Source organism: Rana temporaria, chromosome 3 (genome assembly GCF_905171775.1).
Source record: "Rana temporaria chromosome 3, aRanTem1.1, whole genome shotgun sequence".
Lineage (NCBI taxonomy): Eukaryota > Metazoa > Chordata > Amphibia > Anura > Ranidae > Rana > Rana temporaria.
The window spans coordinates 24,302,356-24,322,606 of NC_053491.1; the positions used below are offsets into that span (position 1 = coordinate 24,302,356).

The 20,251-nt window shown below is 43.2% G+C and overlaps 2 long non-coding RNA genes across 2 annotated transcripts; both read left to right on the top strand.

The window, feature by feature from the left end:
* Nucleotides 1-16,717: 16,717 nt before the first annotated feature.
* On the top strand, nt 16,718-17,577 carry LOC120931164. Its single transcript, XR_005747833.1, has 3 exons — nt 16,718-16,783; nt 17,031-17,213; nt 17,305-17,577. It is a non-coding gene; the product is annotated as an uncharacterized LOC120931164 (long non-coding RNA).
* A 454-nt stretch (nt 17,578-18,031) lies between these two features.
* On the top strand, nt 18,032-19,250 carry LOC120931165. The gene is made up of 3 exons (XR_005747834.1): nt 18,032-18,408; nt 18,665-18,847; nt 18,939-19,250. It is a non-coding gene; the product is annotated as an uncharacterized LOC120931165 (long non-coding RNA).
* The last annotated feature ends 1,001 nt before the right edge of the window (nt 19,251-20,251 follow it).

A 20,251-nucleotide genomic window follows, 5' to 3' on the forward strand; every position in this document is an offset into this window, starting at 1 on the left:
TGTCCCCGAATCCTGTCTTCTGGGGTCCCTCGGCGGCTGTCTCAGCTCCTCCTCGCAAGAGCTTTCTACCTTCATGCGAGCGAGCGAACATGGTGGAAAGCTTTTGCGAGCGCACTCCTGTGATACAGCGACGGGCATAGCCGCCGACTGTATCACTCGGCCCCGCCCCCTGGCACGCCGTGTCATCTGCTGTGATTGACAGCAGCGCCAACCAATGGCTTCGCTGCTATCAATCCGTCCAGCCTAGCCAATCAACGGCCAGGCTGGGAACTGAAGACGATCACATGGGACTTTCGAGGGGTCAGGTAAGTAAAACGGAAGTTCGGGGGGGGCGGTACCGTCGGATGTTTTTTCACCTTAATGCATAGGATGCATTAAGGTGAAAAAACATTTACCTTTACAACCCCTTTAAGGTCGAATCTATCAATTGAAGGCTTATGGTGTCTGTCGAATGTTCTAAGAAGATTCGACGAAGCAGCTAAACTGTACGACGCCACAATCGTACATTTCCGGTCGAATGCTCCGCCCACAAGCTATAGTAGAGTTCTAATGTTGTATGACTAGTAATAATTGTATTTATTAATTTTTATAAATTTTTATTACTGGTCAACCAACATTCGAATTCTTCAATACCTTATGGGTGGAGCATTCGAACGGAAATGTATGATTGTGGAGTCGTACAATTTAGCTGCTTTGTTGAATCTTCTTAGAACATTCTACAGACACCATAAGCCTTCAATTGACAGATTTGACCTTAATTCTGTCAAATGTTCTAAGAAGATTCGACAAAGCAGCTAAACTGTACGACGCCGCAAGCGTACATTTCTGGTCAAATGCTCCGCCCACAAGCTATAGTAGAATTCTAATGTTGTATGACACTACTGTAGTAATAATTATATTTATTAATTATTATTACTAGTCAACCAACATTAGAATTCTTCTATAGCCTATGGGTGGCACATTTGACCATAAATGTCCGCTCCCGGCGAATGCTTCGGCGAATCTTCATGTCAAATCTTTTCTCTCTATGTAGAATAATCTTGGACTACAGTAATAGAGTTAGGTTAGGCACATTCAACCGCAGGTTTGATAAACACAGATCACTATTGTTACCGTCATGTGGAATCTTCTATGTATATTGAACTGTTGTCGCAAAAAAATGAAAATAAAGCATTTTTTATGTCGGATCTTTCGGATTTCAGATTCTGTGCGTTCATTATAGTTTGTTAAAGCGAACGTGTAAATCCCAGAAATTCGGACGAAAATGCATTCGCACGAAAACTAATGCACATGTCTAAAGCAGACACAATTAGAACTAGACTTCAGAAGAGTGAATACAGGTTGTGGTCTAGGGCAATGTTTCTCAACTCCAGTCCTCAAGGTGCCCCAACAGGTCATGTTTTCAGGATTTCCTTTAGATGAAACGGCTGTGGTGATTACTAAGGCAGTGAAACTGATAAAATCACCTGTGCAAAATAATGGAAAGCTTGAAAACATGACCTGTTGGTGCGCCTTGAGGACTGGAGTTGAAAAACACTGGTCTTGGGTAGTAGAAGCTCCCAAGGCAACACCAAGCTGCCTGCACATTATGTTACTTACTGTACCTTTATGACACATTTTCATTTCTAAAATTCTGGTTAGGCCTAATCTGGAGTTTTTCGTCCAGTTCTGGTCACCAGTCCTCTAAAGGAATGTGCTGGAACTGGAGAGAGTCCAAAGAAGAGCAATGAAATTAATAGGAGGACTGGAGGACCTCAATTACGAGAACGGCTGCAAACACTAAATGTATTCTCGCTGGAGATGAGACGATTGAGAGACATGATAGCGATCTACAAATATCTCAATGGGGATCCCAGCGTAGGACTTAAACTATCCTAGGGAGAGTATAAGGACCTGGGGGCACACAATGAGACTGGAGGAGAAGCGGTTTAACCTTAGACTGCATAGGCGGTCCTTAACTGTTAGGGCTATAAAGGTGTAGAACTCTCTCCCACAATTGGTGGTGGCTGCGGGGAGTATTAATAGTTTTAAAAGACTCTTATGCCGCGTACACGCAACCGTTTTTCATGGCGAGAAAAATGCAATTTTTTTGAAGTGGTCATTAAAAATGATCGTGTGAAGGCTCCAGAGCATTTTTCTCAATGTGAAAAATGGCCATTAAAAATTTAGAACCTGCTCTATTTTTTCTCGTCGTTTTTCACGTCATTGTTTTTCTCGTCATGAAAAACGGTTGTGTGTAGGCTTTAACGACGGGGAAAAAAACGTGCATGCGCAGAAGCAAGTTATGACATACATCTAAAAGGACATAACATACAGGGATATGGGTAATCATTATAGACACTGGTACACATACACCTTCACAGGTTGAACTGGATGGACTATTGTCTTTTTTCAGCCTTACCGACTATGTAACTGTGATGAAACATTCCAGGATTTGTCCTGAACTCTGGGTCCAGACCAAGTACTTACTTTTGCAAACTATACTTATGCAGTTTAAATGGAGGCGATGAGCACTCTGCTGCAATTCACCAATTCTGGGTCCATACATCTACCATCTTGATCAGACTTCCTCATCCTTTTTTACCCCAGGGGCACCCTTGAAAGAAATCTCAGGTCTCTTGGAGTTACCCCTGCTAAATCTGGGGGTCTTTGATAAAAATGCCCTCCTACATTGGTAATCAAAATTCCACCCTTGGAGACAAATAAGATGATCAATGCTAACATGTCGCTGGCTCTGCCAAGTGGTGTTGACCTTGGGACTATGCAAGCACAATCAGATAGAAAGTCTATCAGCCACAGCTCAAAGAAGCCCTATCAACCTCTAGACGCAAAGGTCTCAAACTGGAGGCCCTCCAGCTGTTGCAAAACTACAAGTCCCATCCTGCCTTTGCCTATGGAAGTCATGCTTGTAACTGTCAGCCTTGCCAGTTTGAGAGGCCCGCTCTAGAGGAACCTTAGGGGTCCGTTGAAGCCTGGTTGAGAATGGCTGATCTAGATTAAAAAATGTCCAACCTAGCTCTGAATAAATTGCTTTCCTGGTATGCTATCTTTAGACAAGATGCAAATAGTATAGAAATACTGTAAAGCCTTCATGGGATAAAAATAAGGGCTACTCTCAATGGCCCCTTTCAGAAAATTATAGTTTTTGGGGTATTGTGCAAGAACAAATATGCAGATTAAAAAAGCCAGAGCAAACTCATCTGCATACTTACATTATATTACCAAAAGTATTGGGATGCCTGTTTTTATACGCACATGAGGCATCCCAGTCTTAGACTGTAGCGTTCAATATTGAGTTAGCCCACCCATTGCAGCTATAACAGCTTCAACTCTTCTGGGAAGGCTGTCCACAAGGTTTAGGAGTGTGTCTATGGGAATGTTTGAGCATTCTTCCAGAAGCGCATTTGTGAGGTCAGGCACTGATGTTGGACGAGAAGGCCTGGCTAGCAGTCGCCACTCTAATTAATCCTAAAGGTGTTCTATTGGTTTGAGGCCAGTCAAGTTCCTTCACCCCAAACTCACTAATTTATCTCTTTATGGACCTCGCTTTCCGCACTGGTCCAAATCATTTGGTGGAGGGGCGATTATGTGCGGGGTTGTTTTTAAAGTGTTGGACTTGGCCCCCTTAGTTCCAGTGAAAGGAACGCTTAAGGCATCAGCATACCAAGACATTTTGGACAATTTCATGCTCCCAATTTTCTGGGTACAGTTTAGAGATGGCCCCTTCCTGTTCCAACATGACTGTACACCAGTGCACAAGGCAAGGTTCATAAAGACATGGATGTGCGAGCTTGACTGGCCTGCAAAAAGTCCTGACCTCAGCCCAATAGAACACTTTTGGGATGAATTAGAGCGGAGACTGCGAGCCAGGCCGTCTTCTCCACATCAGAGCCTAACCTCACAAATGTGCTACTAGAAGAATGGTCAAACATTCCCATAGACACATTCTTAAACCTTGTGGACAGCCTTCCCAGAAGAGTGGAAGCTGTTATAGCTACATAGGGTGGGGAAAACTCAATATTGAACCCTACGCACTAAGACTGGGATGCCATTAAAGTTCATGTGCATGTAAAGGCAGGTGTCCCAATACTTTTGGTAATATAGTGTATATTGAGGATGGATTGTCAGCATGATTCCAAGACGACTTGCAATTTCCAATAGAAATTCTTGGAAGGACTTGCTCTGTTTTGTATAGATACCAATCGTACTATTTTTGTTTGCTCTATACTGAGCTAACTAAGCTACATTGGTTACGGCAACTTTTGGAGATAGAAATGAGGGACACCTATCAGCAAAAGTATGCAGGCATAGGACACACCCCTTGCCACTCCCCCTTAAAGGAGAATTGTACAAAAAAAACAAGATTGGTTAAACAAGTGCTTTTTTTTAACACTACTATTCCTTTATATTGGCTTTTGGAATTTACAAATGCAACAATTTAGAAATCAGATGAAAGGTTTAGCGCTGGAAAACACTTTTTGATGGATAAAAAGTGCATTTTATATACATCTATATGAATCAGACCAGGGCCGGCGCTAGCCCAAGGCAACTTGGGCACTTGCCTTACAGCGCCATTGCGAACAGGAAAAATGAGCGGAAAACTGCCGCTGCGGCTGTCTGCCCCGCCCCCGTCCATCATCCATCTATCCCAATTATCTCCGCAGTTGGCAACCTCACTTCAAAGAGCTGCCTGGGGAGGGGCCAAGGGATCATCCCATAACTTACCACTCAGAACAGAGCGGGGCGTGTCCCAGTTGACAGGCGGGTTCTGCTATTGGCAGGGAGGAACCAGAGGGTGTGACGAACGGGCTGCGTTCCCATTCCACAACGTAGAAGCCTGTGAAGGACAATCGCTGACTGTGACATCATAGAGCTTTACGCTGCTGAACGGAAGAAAAGGAGGGCGGACACGGCGGGCAGAGTGCTGGCGGCAGCTGTACCGAGCAGTGCGGTGGTGACCGGGCTCCGGTGAGGGGCCGTAGGTAGTGAGTGTCTGTGCGTCTCTCTGCTGCTGCTATCTCTTGTGTGTCTCCCATGTCAGACTGTCCCTCTGTCTCTCCTGCGCTGCTCGGGGGAACAACTGAAAGGGGGGTCTGGGTTGCTACTTTCTCATTGGAATTGCTTGCAGCTAATTGTTTTTTCCGGTACTGCCAGGATTTCTTTTTTTTTTGTTTGTGGATCACTGACTTGCAGGAGAATCCATTAAATAGGATCTTATGTACTAGGCGTGCTTTGTATCAAAGTGGACTTGTTTGGAACGATGCATAGAAAGAAATGGGATTTAGAGGAGCAATGTGTCATTATAGGAATGATGGTAGGTGTTTTTTTTTTGTTGGGGGGGTCAATCGAAGTTGATAATTAATTGAATGAAAGGTACACACAGTGATAATGTGCATTAAAGTACATGGAAAGCCATTACAAAGCACACACAGGCGCTGTGCCCTGATGTGCACTGTACCCTGATGTGTTGTGCCCTGTGCATGCGCGTGGGAGGGGGGGGGGGCGTCAAAATGCACCTTCGCCTGAGTTGGCAAAAATCCTTGCACCGGCCCTGGATCATACCAAAATGAGGGAAAAATTAGGCGGAATGAGGGACATTGCTTCAAATCAGGGACAGTCCCTTGAAATCAGGGACAGCCCTTCCAGGAGCCATATATAGTTTTGGTCAGGATTCTTCTTTACCTGCTGTGAAAAGACTTTATTAACCACCAAACCTCATTTTCTTGTCACGAGAATCTGTATTTATCATAAATATTCATTCCTGATAAATGAATATTTAATTGTGTTGCATGCTGTTACCTATTATTCACTATCATGAATCCTTGGAAAATAAAGTCCAGTTTATATAGCAAGGTAAATTTCCTTGAATAAGGCATCATTTCTGACAAATGACTGTGCTCCTTATAAGCAAAATGTCTCTTTAAATTGAGCAGTCAGGGAGAAGGCTAACAAAAGTCCTACACAGGGCCCCCTACCCACCGAAATGCAATTCGTCTGGTCAGAGCTAAGTTATATCAAGACAATCAAGGTCACGTATGATGGATGAAGGTTGACTGTGCAAGTCTGTACTGTTACTAAACTATATCTATAATCTTTGTTTTGATATGAGATTATTACTCCCAAGTTTCAAAATTCCAAGACAGGAAATTGAAAAATGGAGAACAAGACATTAAACCAAAGTTAAAAAAGATGTCTGTTATACGGCACATCACAACAATGTCATCTCAAAACGGAAAACTTTGTGTGTGTTCCTTTTCATTAGACCTCTGTAATTTGCAAATTGTTTTAAGACTGATAAGATTACATACCACACATCAACTCATTTTCCAGAATGTTTCGATGCGGTTTCAGAAAAAAATTGTATATTATCCCAAAAAAAAGCCTTTTTATAGAATATGTGGACTAATGTACCACCAAGTTGCACTTATTTAGCTAGATTCAAATACATGGCCACAACTTTAAGGCGGCGTAGCTTAAGGCATTTAAGCTACGCCGCCGTAAGTTAGCGAGACAAGTACATGATTCACAATGTACTTGCCTGCTAAGTTACGGCGGCGTAGCCTAAAGCGGGCGGGCGTAATGGCACCTAATTCAAATTTATCTAAGGGGGCGTGTTTTATGTTAATGGGGCTTGACCTGACATTTTTGACATTTTTTTTTAATTGCACATGCGCCGTGCGCCTACATTTCCCAGTGTGCATTGCGGCTACGTCCGCCGCACGGGCCTATTGATTTAGACGTGGACGTAAACTACGTAAATCCCTATTCACGGACGACTTACGCAAACGACGTAAAATTTTCGAATTTCAATGCGGGAACGGCGGCCATACTTAACATTACTATTCCATCTATTTGATGGAATAACTTTAGGCGGCCTATCTCTTACGTAAACGGTGTAAATGTACTGCGGCAGCCGGGCGTACGTTCGTGAATAGGCGTATCTACTGATTTGCATATTCTACGCCGACTGCAATGGAAGCGCCACCTAGCGGCCAGCAGAAATATTGCAACCTAAGATCGGACGGCGCAAGCCGTCGTATCTTAGATATGTTTAAGCATATCTCTGTTTGAGAATACACTTAAACATAGGTCGGCGCAGATTCTGAGTTAGGTCGGCGTATCTATTGATACGCCGGCCTAACTCTTTCTGAATCTGGCTAATATAATCAAAATAATAAGGACATATGCAGGATATACGTTTATTAAAGTTCAAGACTATAAATTTAATCCTTATATCTTTTCAAGCAGGGATCCCCAACTCCCGGTTCGCGGACTGTTGCCGGTCCATGGCCTGCTGGGAGTCGGGCTGTGCAGCGGGGGTTGGCAGAAGGCAGAGCAAGCCGGCACAACCTGCACTTCCACCCTCTAACCACCAGAGGTCACCCACTCCCCTTCTCCTAGCACCACTACTCTTTTCCTTACCTGTGGTCACGAAGAAGGAGAAGGGAAGGGAGGAGAGCAAGCCATGAACAGGCTCTCATAGCACTGGTGAGAACTCAAGCTGCACCACCCCCACCCCCTCTTTTTCCAGAATGTTAAGATGTGGTTTAGTAACCAAAAAAAAGCCTTTTTCTTTAGAATATGTGGAAAAATGTACCACTTAGGCCGGGTACTCACGAACAAACATGTACGTGAAACCGGTCCGTCGGACCGTTTTCACCGTACATGCCTGCCAAAGGGCTTCTGTACGATGGTTGTACTAACCATCGTACAGAAGTCCGCGCGTAAACAATACGCGGGGCGTGTCCGCGTCGTCGCCGCGGCGATGACGCGGAGACGTGGGCGGGCCTGCCATTTAAAGGCTTCCACGCATGCGTCGAAGTCATTCGACGCATGCGAGGGATGGCGGGCGCCTGGACATGTACGGTAGGTCTGTACTGACGACCGTACATGTCCGAGCGGGCAGGATTCCAGCGGACTGTTTTAAAACACGTCCACAAATATTTGAAAAGGCCTGGCGGGCAAATGTTTGCTGGAATTCGGCCCGCTCGCGCCTACACACGACCGAACATGTATGCTGAAACTGGCCCGCGGACCAGTTTCAGCATACATGTTTGGTCGTGTGTACGGGGCCTAAGTTGCACTTATACAATCAAAATAAGGACATATACAGGATATACATTTATTAAAGTTACAGGACTATAAATTTAATCCTGATATCTTTTAAAGCAGGGATTCCCAACTCCCGGGCCGCAGACCAGTGCCGGTCCGTGGCCTGCTGGGAGCCAGCACAACCTGCACTGCCACCCTCCAACCACCAGAGGGCACCCACTCCCCTTCTCATAGCACCACTACTTTTTTCCTCCCCTGTGGTCACGAAGAAGAAGGGAAGGGAGGAAAGCCAGGAAGGGACAGGCTCTCATAGCACTGGTGAGAACCCAGGCTGCACCACCCCCACCCCTCCCCCAAGGTGACATGCTGCAACCACCACACACCCCCCCCGAGGTAACAGGCTGCAACCACTACCCCCCCAGGTGATAAGCTGCAACCCTCATGAGGTGACAGGTTGCAACACCCCCCTCCAAGGTGACAGGCTGCAACAGCTGGATTTCCGCCAGTTTGACACCTGTGCCCTAGATGATAAGCTGCACCCCTCCACCCCAAGGTGACAGGCTGCAACCACCACTCCCCTGGTGATAAGCTGCATCCCCCCAAGTGACAGGCTGCAACCACCACACCCCCCAGTTGACAAGCTGAAAACCCTGCTCACCCCTGATCCCCCCCCCCCGAGGTGACAATTTGCCCCTCCCCCCACCATGACAGGCTGCAACCACCACACAAATAACAGCCAAACCGCACCCACCCCCTCCTCTGGTCTGTGCAACAACCACACAAATAACCACCAATCCACCATGCCACCCCCTGGTCCCTGAAGGCTTGACTTCCCGAGCGGCCGGTCCCTGGTGCCGGGGAGGTTGGGGACCGCTGTTTTAAAGGAAACCTTGCAGTATGATTGTTGAACTGAGGCTCTCATTAAGCAATTGCAGACATAAAAACCAAACTTTTTTGAAAAACTGAACTCTTCAGCCTCCCAAAGTCACTCAGACCCTGACCCAGAAAAAACACAGGCTTGGCTGCTAGCCATGCCAAACAATTTACATACTCTAACATGAATCTTATTCTAGCATACTAGAGGGTGCTACACTAGTGATGAGCCGATCATACCTGGGTTTGGTGTCAAATCAATGGAAACTGAATCGTTTGTGTTCATTTTATTCAGTTTTTTTTTGTGTTTTGTTTTTCGGATTATTTGTTATGACCGCAATTCGTAAATTCGTAAATTTGAAAATTAGAAAATTCAAAAATGCAAAAATAAGAAAGATAATCAGATAATTTGAAAGAATAACTAATAATAACTAATTATTAAATTATAGGTATTGGAATTTTCTTTCAAATTTGGCTGTTAGTGAATGTAACAAATACAAATTTATCCAAAGTTACGAATTATCCGAAATAACGTATGCCGCATCTAAACACATGGAACAGAACTAATTAATAATAAATAATAATAAAAAAACGTTTATTATTGTATTGTTATTTAATAATAATTTGTTGCGTTCCATTCATTTAGATACGGCATTCGCTACTAAATTTCGTAATCGTTGCGTTCACTAACAGCCAAATTTGAAAAGAAATTCCAATACCTATAATTTAATAGTTAGTTATAGTTAAGTTATTATTAGTTAGTTATTATTTTCAGATGGAACCATGAGGCGAGACACACACTCCCTACACAACCTCAAATTATGTGCTCAGTGTCCCCAAATAGAAGTTTCTCGTCCTTGTGGTCACCTTTTTTGCCTCCTATGATTGCCTGAAGTCCGGTTTCTGGTCTTATGGTGTCTGCCTGACCCCCTGAACCATTATCAATTGTGAAATACCTCTGATATTCATTTGGACAGCATCCCCGAGGAAGCCCCATTATAGGGAGAAACATGTTGGGAATCACACCATTGTGCTGTACCTTTAAGCACTGTACTGTATGAGTCTTTTCTAATGCAAATGCGTTGTTTTTATGTATTATTAAAATGTATACTTTTTAACTATTTTTTTCTATTGATTTATTATGCACCTTAACCACTTCCCATCCCGCCGAAAGTCATATGATGTCCGCAGGAGGGATCTTCCATTCTGGGTGGGCGTCATATAACATCCTGGGCTTCCTGACTGTCTGGAGGGCGCGCGCAAATTTGTTAGTATTCGTACATTCGGGTCAATTCGAACATCTGAAAAGCTGAAAGAACCAAAATACGAAAATTACGGAATTATGAATAAGCAAAATAACAAACAAGCGAAAATATGAACATACGATTGGACAATCTTACTAAAATACGAAACAACAAAAGAACGAAAATGACATCTATAACGAGCTATTTGCATTCCGTATTTTAAATCCTTTGTCTGTTCGTAATTTTCATTCGTATGTTCATATACGTATGTTCGTATTTTCATGTGTGTGTTTTGTAAATCCGTTTGTCTGTTTGTAAATTTGTGTACTCGTATAGTTCTTTCGATTGGGCACTGGGCAGTGTAGTTAGTGAGTGATTACTTAATATCTTAGCCAATCAGCTTATCTCTTTTGTGCTGAGTCACATTGGACAGTGTAAAGCCTCGTACACAAGATCGGACTTCAAACAAACTTTTCCGTGGATTTTTGTCTGAAGGGAGTTGGCCGGACTTTTGAAACCGAAAAAGTTTGTCCGATGGAGTGTACACACGGTCGGATATTTTGGAAAATGCTCATTTTGACGTTTGTTGGCAAAAAGTCCGACCGTGTGTACGGGGCTTAAGAGAAAGTCTATCTTAATATGGATTAGCCGCGTGTTGCGATGTATTTACGAAAGTACAAAATTACGAATCCATTAAACGAAAATTATTATCTAACAAAATTACAAATTTCAAATTACAAATTACAAATTTCGAATTAACGAAAATAAATTAGACAGAATTACGAATCATTTAGTATAAACGAAAATAAAACTGTTACGAAAATACGAGCGGGTCAGAATAGGAAAACTTACGTCGTGCGAAATACGAATCTTTGCAAATCTACAAAACAAAACAAAAAAGAAATTTTTTGTTGTGCACATGTCTAGTATTTACCTATGTGGTGAAAATCTTTAAAACTGTATATTTTAATTCAATATTTAATTTTTTTGATAAATATGTATAATTGTGAATAAAAACTCTGGGCTAGATTCAGGTAGGGGGACGTAAGTTTGTGCGGGCGTAGCGTATGTTATTTACGCTACGCCGCCACAATTTAGAGAGGCAAGTGCAGTATTCACATAGCACTTGCTCCGTAAATTGTGGCGGCGTAGCGTAAATCTGCCGGGGTAAGCGCGCCTAATTCAAATTTTCAAGAGGTGGGCGTGTTTTATGTAAATAAAACATGACCCCACGTAAATGACGTTTCTCACGAACGGCGCATGCTCCGGCCGTGAACGTATCCCAGTGCACATGCTCCTAATCACGTCGCAAATAGTCAATGCTTTCGACGTGAACGTAATTTACGCAAAGCCCTATTCGCGAATGACTTACGCAAACGATGTAAAATTTTCAAAATTTGACGCGGGAACGACGTCCATACTTAACATTGGCTATGCCTCATATAGCAGGAGTAACGTTACGCTGGAAAAAGCCTTACGCAAACGACGTAAAAGAAATTCCGCTGGGCGCTCGTACGTTTCTGAATTGGCGTATCCAGCTCATTTGCATATTCTACGCTGAAATCGACGGCAGCGCCACCTAGCGACCAGATACGAGAGATTTACGCCAGTCGGATCTTAGCCTAATTTCGGCGTATCTTGCTTTCTGAATACAGAAAGAAGATACGCCGGCGCAGCTTTGAATTTACGCAGCGTATCAATAGATACGCCGTCGTAAATTCTTGCTGAATCTAGCCCTCTGTTTTTACTTCAATATCTTGTATATTTGGAATTACGTAATACTATCAGTGCCTTAAAAGTCCACCCAGGGGAACACCCTTTTTTATTTTCTAATATATACTGGATGTGGCACAACCATACATTTGCCATTCACCACCCTTTTTTTTTAAACAAAAATATGTAGAAGAATACGTCGGCCTAAGCCATGGGTCTTCGAACCACGGCCCTAAAGTTGTTCAGGAACTACAATTCCCATCATGCCTAGTCATGTCTGTGAATGTCAGTGTGTTACAATGCCTCATGGGATGTGTAGTTCTACAACAGCTGAAGGGCTGTAGCTTGAGGATCCCTGGCCTAAACTGAGGGAAAAAAAATATAATTTATTATTTTTTAAAAAAATTGGATATTTAATTATTTATTATAGCAAAAAGTAAAAAATATTGTGTTTTTTTTCAAACTTGTCCCTCTTCTTTTGTTTACAGCGCAAAAAATAAAAACTGCAGAGGTGATCAAATACCACCAAAAGAAAGCTCTATTTGTGGGGGAAAAAAAACAAAAATGCAATTTGGGTACAGTGTTGCATGATCGCGCAATTGTCATTCAAAATGCGACAGCGCTGAAAATTAAAAATTAGTCTGGACAGGAAGGGTGTGAAAATTCCCGGTATTGAAGTGGTTAAAAATCCCACAATTCTCCAATATACAAATACGTAAAGTATAGCAAACTACAAAGATCAATGTTTCTTTTCATATTTATGACTGACAAATACTACAATTTGATTTATTGCTGAGGGTAACAGCAATTTGAACCTCATTGCTGATCCCTTTACAGCCTTACTGGAAAATCCTCCCTATAGTCTACCTGCTCCCGCCACACAACTCTCTCTAGTTATATCAAGCTCTTGATTTTTTTTTTTTTTTTTTACAAACAGGATCTATAATCTTTTCATTTTAGAAGTTCATTTTCAATACTGTGGAGCAGCAGCCCCCGTAATGATATTTATTCCACTGTGCAGTATTTATAAATTTAACCGTGATCAGTAGCATTGTGGGATAAATGATATTCCATCTTAGCAAAGTGTTGTATATTACACCAGATTACTGACACCAGCTGAGACATGCTCACAGATAGTATTGCAAATGCAATCACTCATAAATCTGTCATCGGCTTCCATGTGCCTTCAATTCATATATCTACTACAGTATTTCACGAGCAGGCAAAGAATCACTTTTTGGCATTGCAGGAATGAAGCAAACTGAGTTTGTCCTTAAACCTGTGACCTTCTATTTAATAGAGATAGAACCTTACACAGACAGGAATGTGTGGTAACAAATACCAAAGTTCCATTAGAGTCATTAGTTTATCAGTAATTATTCTCGAATTGCTTTGCTCACAGTGTCTGCACATGATAATCACTCATTTAGAATACAGTAGGACGTTTTGCTTTGGGTTGAAGAACTTATCTAAGTTTATATACAAATTAGTCAATGCAATGGTGTTATCGTTTATCAATGAGAAAGATATTAGACATGTGCAATTCATTTAGTTCCAAATTAGTTTTTTAACAAATTTGGACAAATTTGTTAGTTTGGAAATATTCAAATTAACGAAAACCCGTTTAACACATTTTTCTGAATATTCGTAAATTCTAATACAAAAAATGTGTAAATTTGAAAATTCGTAAGTTTGTAAAATCGAAAATTCGTAAAGTTGTGAATTTGAAAAATCATAAATTCGTAAATTCATGAATTTGTAAATTCGTAAATTTGAAAATTCATAAGTTTGTGAATTAGAAAATTTGTAAATTCCTAAATTTAAACAAATTGTAAATTCCTAAATTCGTAAATTTGAAAATTCGTAAATTCATAAATTCGTAAATTTGAAAATTTGAAAATTCGTAAATTCGTAAATTTGTAAATTTGTAAATTCGCAAATTTGAAAATTTGTAAATTCGTAAATTTGAAAATTTGTAAATTTGTAAATTCGTAAATTTGTTAATTCTAAACTTGAAAACCTGAAAATTAGAAAATCTGAAATAGTAATGAACTAATAATAACTTGACTATTACTAACTATTACCGTATTTATCCACGTATAACACGCACTTTTCCCCCCTGAAAATAGGGGGAAAATCACGGATTCGTATTATACGCAGATAGTGTACCTGGGAATCGGAGGGGGACGAATGCCGCAGAGCGCCGCTGGAATTCACTGAACCATCATCTCCTGTTTACTCTGCTCTCACCCGGCTCTGACGTCATACACAGTCCCGCCTCCGGCATTGGACCAGTGTTCTGTCAATCACAGGAACTGGTCCAATGCCGATGGTGGAGGTGGGAGTATGTGACTGCCGATGCAACTGAGAGCCGAGTGAACAGGAGATGACGTCTCGGTGTTGGTGATTCCCTCACAGCACCAGAGATGGTGAGGCTGCAAATGGGATTAGGCTGCACTGATGAGAGATGGGCTGCAAGTGGGCAAATAGGCTGCATTTAGGCTGCAGATGGACACAGATCAGGCTGCATTGAGGCTGCAGATGGACACTGACTATTATTTTGCTTCAAAGTGGTTTATTTAAAAAAAAAAAAAATCCTGAAACTTCCCTCTTAAATTGAAGGTACATGTTATACGCCAGTGTGTGTTATATGCCGATAAATACGGTAAAATATATAAAGTGGGCGGGGGGAGGGTTGGTTGGGACTTTAAATGAGGTAATGGGTCAATTACCTCCATCCCTAATTAGGTATAGAAAAGAGAAACAAGTGCGGGACTTTAAATGAAGCATGTGCGGGAAACTGTTTACAATAAATGGGGGGAATGAATCAAAGATAATAAATCTGGAATAGGTTTAAATATTTTATTACTTTCACATAATGCACCGTCCATGACTAAATTGCACTATTGAAGAAATAGATAAACATATATGTTTCACAGATTAGTTGGGGGACAAGGTACGTGGGCAGTGACCCAAATATATAAATGCAATGAGTACAGCGAGCTGTACTATATTATTGAGACATAAAATAGATATCACATATTAAAATGGAAATTACATCGCATGACACTGCAATGATAATACATTAATGCATTAGGTATAGAGCTCTACGCGTTTCGCGACTGTTGGTCGCTCATCAGGAGCAGGCATGCATTACGTGGGTTATCTGGAACGACATAAGCACATAGCTGGTTAAACGGGGCATCCAACATTTGTGGGGGCTGAGGACTCATCGAAAAGCCCCAGATGGTACTCACCAGGTTGCCGATTGCCGCTGGCACTAGAGTGAAGCTCCGGATGGACCCCAGGATTGGGGTGGTCACTGCCGGGGACTAGGGCTGGAGAATGAGGGGTGAAGGGCCCGTCAGGGGAGCGCACCCAGGTGGCACAGGCATGAGGCATGGTGTATTGAATGCACTGTGGTCGGTAAGGAATGATGGCTGTATTGGAAATAAATGAAGAATGTATTATGTTTGAATGGGATATGGAGATATGATGAAAAGGAAAAGGGGGGAAGGGGGGAGGGAAACAAGCAAAGGAGAAGGAAAAAAGAAAAAAGAAAAGAGAGAAAAAAAAAGAGAAAAAACAGGGATGGGGAAGAAAGACAAAGAGAAATGGGAATATAGAGATAGTAAAGTGAGGTGAAGGTACTGGGTGTGGTGAGGTATAGGAGAGAGGAAGAGGATCACCTGTGAGTTCCGAGTGTGCTGCATGGAGTGATGACATGTGAAGAGCCAAATGCCTGTACCTGCCATAGGTTACACCCTCTTATAGGGACCACCCCCCCAATGTTACCCGCCCAGAGACACGCATACGAGGGGGAGGAGAAGGGAGGCGTCTGCATTGGTGCGGGGTACCCGCCCAATGATGCGGCGCCGTTTGACTCCTGTAACCCCTCGTGGATGGTATACCAATACACCGCACGGAGACCTAGTTCCGTGTCAGGTGATGGAGGCGTGACATCGACACGCACTGCCCGCCCATCCGTCCGTGCGTCTTCGGAGCACAGGACGGAGAGCGTGTGCAGTGAGTGTTGCTGCCCCCGGATAGGACCACAACCCACAGGGGGCCGGAGATGCCAACACCCTTAACCAGACAGCGCCAGGGAACCTGTGAACAGATGTGGAATGGCCCAAAATACCCAGCCGTACTCAAAATGTGACAGATACTAATGAAACAGTTGTAAGCACATTACTGCTAGCACTTAGAAAAACAACAATAATGCAGTACTGGATATTAACACAAAATAGACAAAAATGTAGTCCCGTAAAATACATGCTTCCATCCCTAGTTATGGTATATAAAGTGGGCGGGGGGAGGGTTGGTTGGGACTTTAAATGAGGTAATGGGTCAATTACCTCCATCCCTAATTAGGTATAGAAAAGAGAAACAAGTGCGGGACTTTGAATGAAGCATGTGCGGGAAACTGTTTACAATAAATGGGGGGAATGAATCAAAGATAATAAATCTGGAATAGGTTTAAATATTTTATTACTTTCACATAATGCACCGTCCATGACTATATTGCACTATTGTGGTCCTATCCGGGGGCAGCAACACTCACTGCACACGCTCTCCGTCCTGTGCTCCGAAGACGCACGAACGGATGGGCGGGCAGTGCGTGTCGATGTCACGCCTCCATCACCTGACACGGAACTAGGTCTCCGTGCGGTGTATTGGTATACCATCCACGAGGGGTTACAGGAGTCAAACGGCGCCGCATCATTGGGCGGTTACCCCGCACCAATGCAGACGCCTCCCTTCTCCTCCCCCTCTTATGCGTGTCTCTGGGCGGGTAACATTGGGGGGGTGGTCCCTATAAGAGGGTGTAACCTATGGCAGGTACAGGCATTTGGCTCTTCACATGTCATCACTCCATGCAGCACACTCGGAACTCACAGGTGATCCTCTTCCTCTCTCCTATACCTCACCACACCTTCACCTCACTTTACTATCTCCTTATTCCCATTTCTCTTTGTCTTTCTTCCCCATCCCTGTTTTTTCTCTTTTTTTTTCTCTCTTTCCTTTTCTTTTTTCTTTTTTCCTTCTCCTTTGCTTGTTTCCCTCCCCCCTTCCCCCCTTTTCCTTTTCATCATATCTCCATATCCCATTCAAACATAATACATTCTTCATTTATTTCCAATACAGCCATCATTCCTTACCGACCACAGTGCATTCAATACACCATGCCTCATGCCTGTGCCACCTGGGTGCGCTCCCCTGACGGGCCCTGCACCCCTCATTCTCCAGCCCTAGTCCCCGGCAGTGACCACCCCAATCCTGGGGTCCATCCGGAGCTTCACTCTAGTGCCAGCGGCAATCGGCAACCTGGTGAGTACCATCTGGGGCTTTTCGATGAGTCCTCAGCCCCCACAAATGTTGGATGCCCCGTTTAACCAGCTATGTGCTTATGTCGTTCCAGATAACCAATGTAATGCATGCCTGCTCCTGATGAGCGACCAACAGTCGCGAAACGCGTAGAGCTCTATACCTCATGCATTAATGTATTATCACTGCAGTGTCATGCGATGTAATTTCCATTTTAATATGTGATATCTATTTTATGTCTCAATAATATAGTACAGCTCGCTGTACTCATTGCATTTATATATTTGGGTCACTGCCCACGTACCTTGTCCCCCAACTAATCTGTGAAACATATATGTTTATCTATTTCTTCAATAGTGCAATATAGTCATGGATGGTGCATTATGTGAAAGTAATAAAATATTTAAACCTATTCCAGATTTATTATCTTTGATTCATTTCCCCCCATTTATTGTAAACAGTTTCCCGCACATGCTTCATTTAAAGTCCCGCACTTGTTTCTCTTTTCTATACCTAATTAGGGATGGAGGTAATTGACCCATTACCTCATTTAAAGTCCCAACCAACCCTCCCCCCGCCCACTTTATATACCATAACTAGGGATGGAAGCATGTATTTTACGGGACTACATTTTTGTCTATTTTGTGTTAATATCCAGTACTGCATTATTGTTGTTTTTCTAAGTGCTAGCAGCAATGTGCTTACAACTGTTTCATTAGTATCTGTCACATTTTGAGTACGGCTGGGTATTTTGGGCCATTCCACATCTGTTCACAGGTTCCCTGGCGCTGTCTGGTTAAGGGTGTTGGCATCTCCGGCCCCCTGTGGGTTGTGGTCCTATCCGGGGGCAGCAACACTCACTGCACACGCTCTCCGTCCTGTGCTCCGAAGACGCACGGACGGATGGGCGGGCAGTGCGTGTCGATGTCACGCCTCCATCACCTGACACGGAACTAGGTCTCCGTGCGGTGTATTGGTATACCATCCACGAGGGGTTACAGGAGTCAAACGGCGCCGCATCATTGGGCGGTTACCCCGCACCAATGCAGACGCCTCCCTTCTCCTCCCCCTCGTATGCGTGTCTCTGGGCGGGTAACATTGGGGGGGTGGTCCCTATAAGAGGGTGTAACCTATGGCAGGTACAGGCATTTGGCTCTTCACATGTCATCACTCCATGCAGCACACTCGGAACTCACAGGTGATCCTCTTCCTCTCTCCTATACCTCACCACACCCAGTACCTTCACCTCACTTTACTATCTCTATATTCCCATTTCTCTTTGTCTTTCTTCCCCATCCCTGTTTTTTCTCTTTTTTTTTTCTCTCTTTCCTTTTCTTTTTTCTTTTTTCCTTCTCCTTTGCTTGTTTCCCTCCCCCCCTTCCCCCCTTTTCCTTTTCATCATATCTCCATATCCCATTCAAACATAATACATTCTTCATTTATTTCCAATACAGCCATCATTCCTTACCGACCACAGTGCATTCAATACACCATGCCTCATGCCTGTGCCACCTGGGTGCGCTCCCCTGACGGGCCCTGCACCCCTCATTCTCCAGCCCTAGTCCCCGGCAGTGACCACCCCAATCCTGGGGTCCATCCGGAGCTTCACTCTAGTGCCAGCGGCAATCGGCAACCTGGTGAGTACCATCTGGGGCTTTTCGATGAGTCCTCAGCCCCCACAAATGTTGGATGCCCCGTTTAACCAGCTATGTGCTTATGTCGTTCCAGATAACCAATGTAATGCATGCCTGCTCCTGATGAGCGACCAACAGTCGCGAAACGCGTAGAGCTCTATACCTCATGCATTAATGTATTATCACTGCAGTGTCATGCGATGTAATTTCCATTTTAATATGTGATATCTATTTTATGTCTCAATAATATAGTACAGCTCGCTGTACTCATTGCATTTATATATTTGGGTCACTGCCCACGTACCTTGTCCCCCAACTAATCTGTGAAACATATATGTTTATCTATTTCTTCAATAGTGCAATATAGTCATGGACGGTGCATTATGTGAAAGTAATAAAATATTTAAACCTATTCCAGATTTATTATCTTTGATTCATTCCCCCCATTTATTGTAAACAGTTTCCCGCACATGCTTCATTTAAAGTCCCGCACTTGTTTCTCTTTTCTATACGGTAAAATATAGGCATTGGAATTTCCTTTTAAATTTGTCTGTTAGCGAATACACATTTTTCTGATGGCTCCTTCCAGCAGGATATTGTATTATATCACAATGGTCAAATCATCTCAAACTGGTTTCTCGTACATGACAATGAGGTCACTGTATTCCAATGGCCTCCACAGTCACCAGATCTCATCCAATAAATCTGCAGCAACTGCGTGAGGCTATCATGTCAATATGAATGGAAATCTCTGAGGAATGTTTCCAACACCTTGTTGAATCTATGCCACAAAGAATTAAGGCAGTTCTGAAGGCAAAAGGGGATCCAACTCGGCACTAGCAAGGTGTAACCTAGTAAAGAAATTCTGTAAAGTAAGAATGCTTTCAAAAATATGTATTTTAATTGATTATTTTTATTATTTTACAAGAAGCAAAGTGAGTGAACAAAAGAATTTTTAACAACCTACGACCCATCTCCATGCTCCCCTTTTTATCCAAACTCCTTGAACATCTGGTCTACAACCGACTGAGCGTCCACCTCGCCAAGAATAACCTTCTTGATCCCCTAAGTCTGGATTTTGCCCTCAACACTCCACAGAAACTGCTCTCTTAAAACTCGCAAAGGATCTGCTAACTGCTAAATCCAATGGACACTATTCTGTACTCCTACCACCCCCTACTCCTCAAAACACTCCACGCCTTTGGTCTCCATGACTGTACTCTTCGCTGGTTCTCATCCTATTTATCCAACCGCACCTTTAGTGTCACTTACAACTCTACTGCCTCCGCTCCTCTCCCTTTCTCTGTCGGGATCCCCCAAGGTTCTGTTCTTGGACCTCTCTTATTCTCCATCTACACCTCCTCCCTGGGTCAGGTAATAGCCTCTCATGGCTTTGAATACCATCTC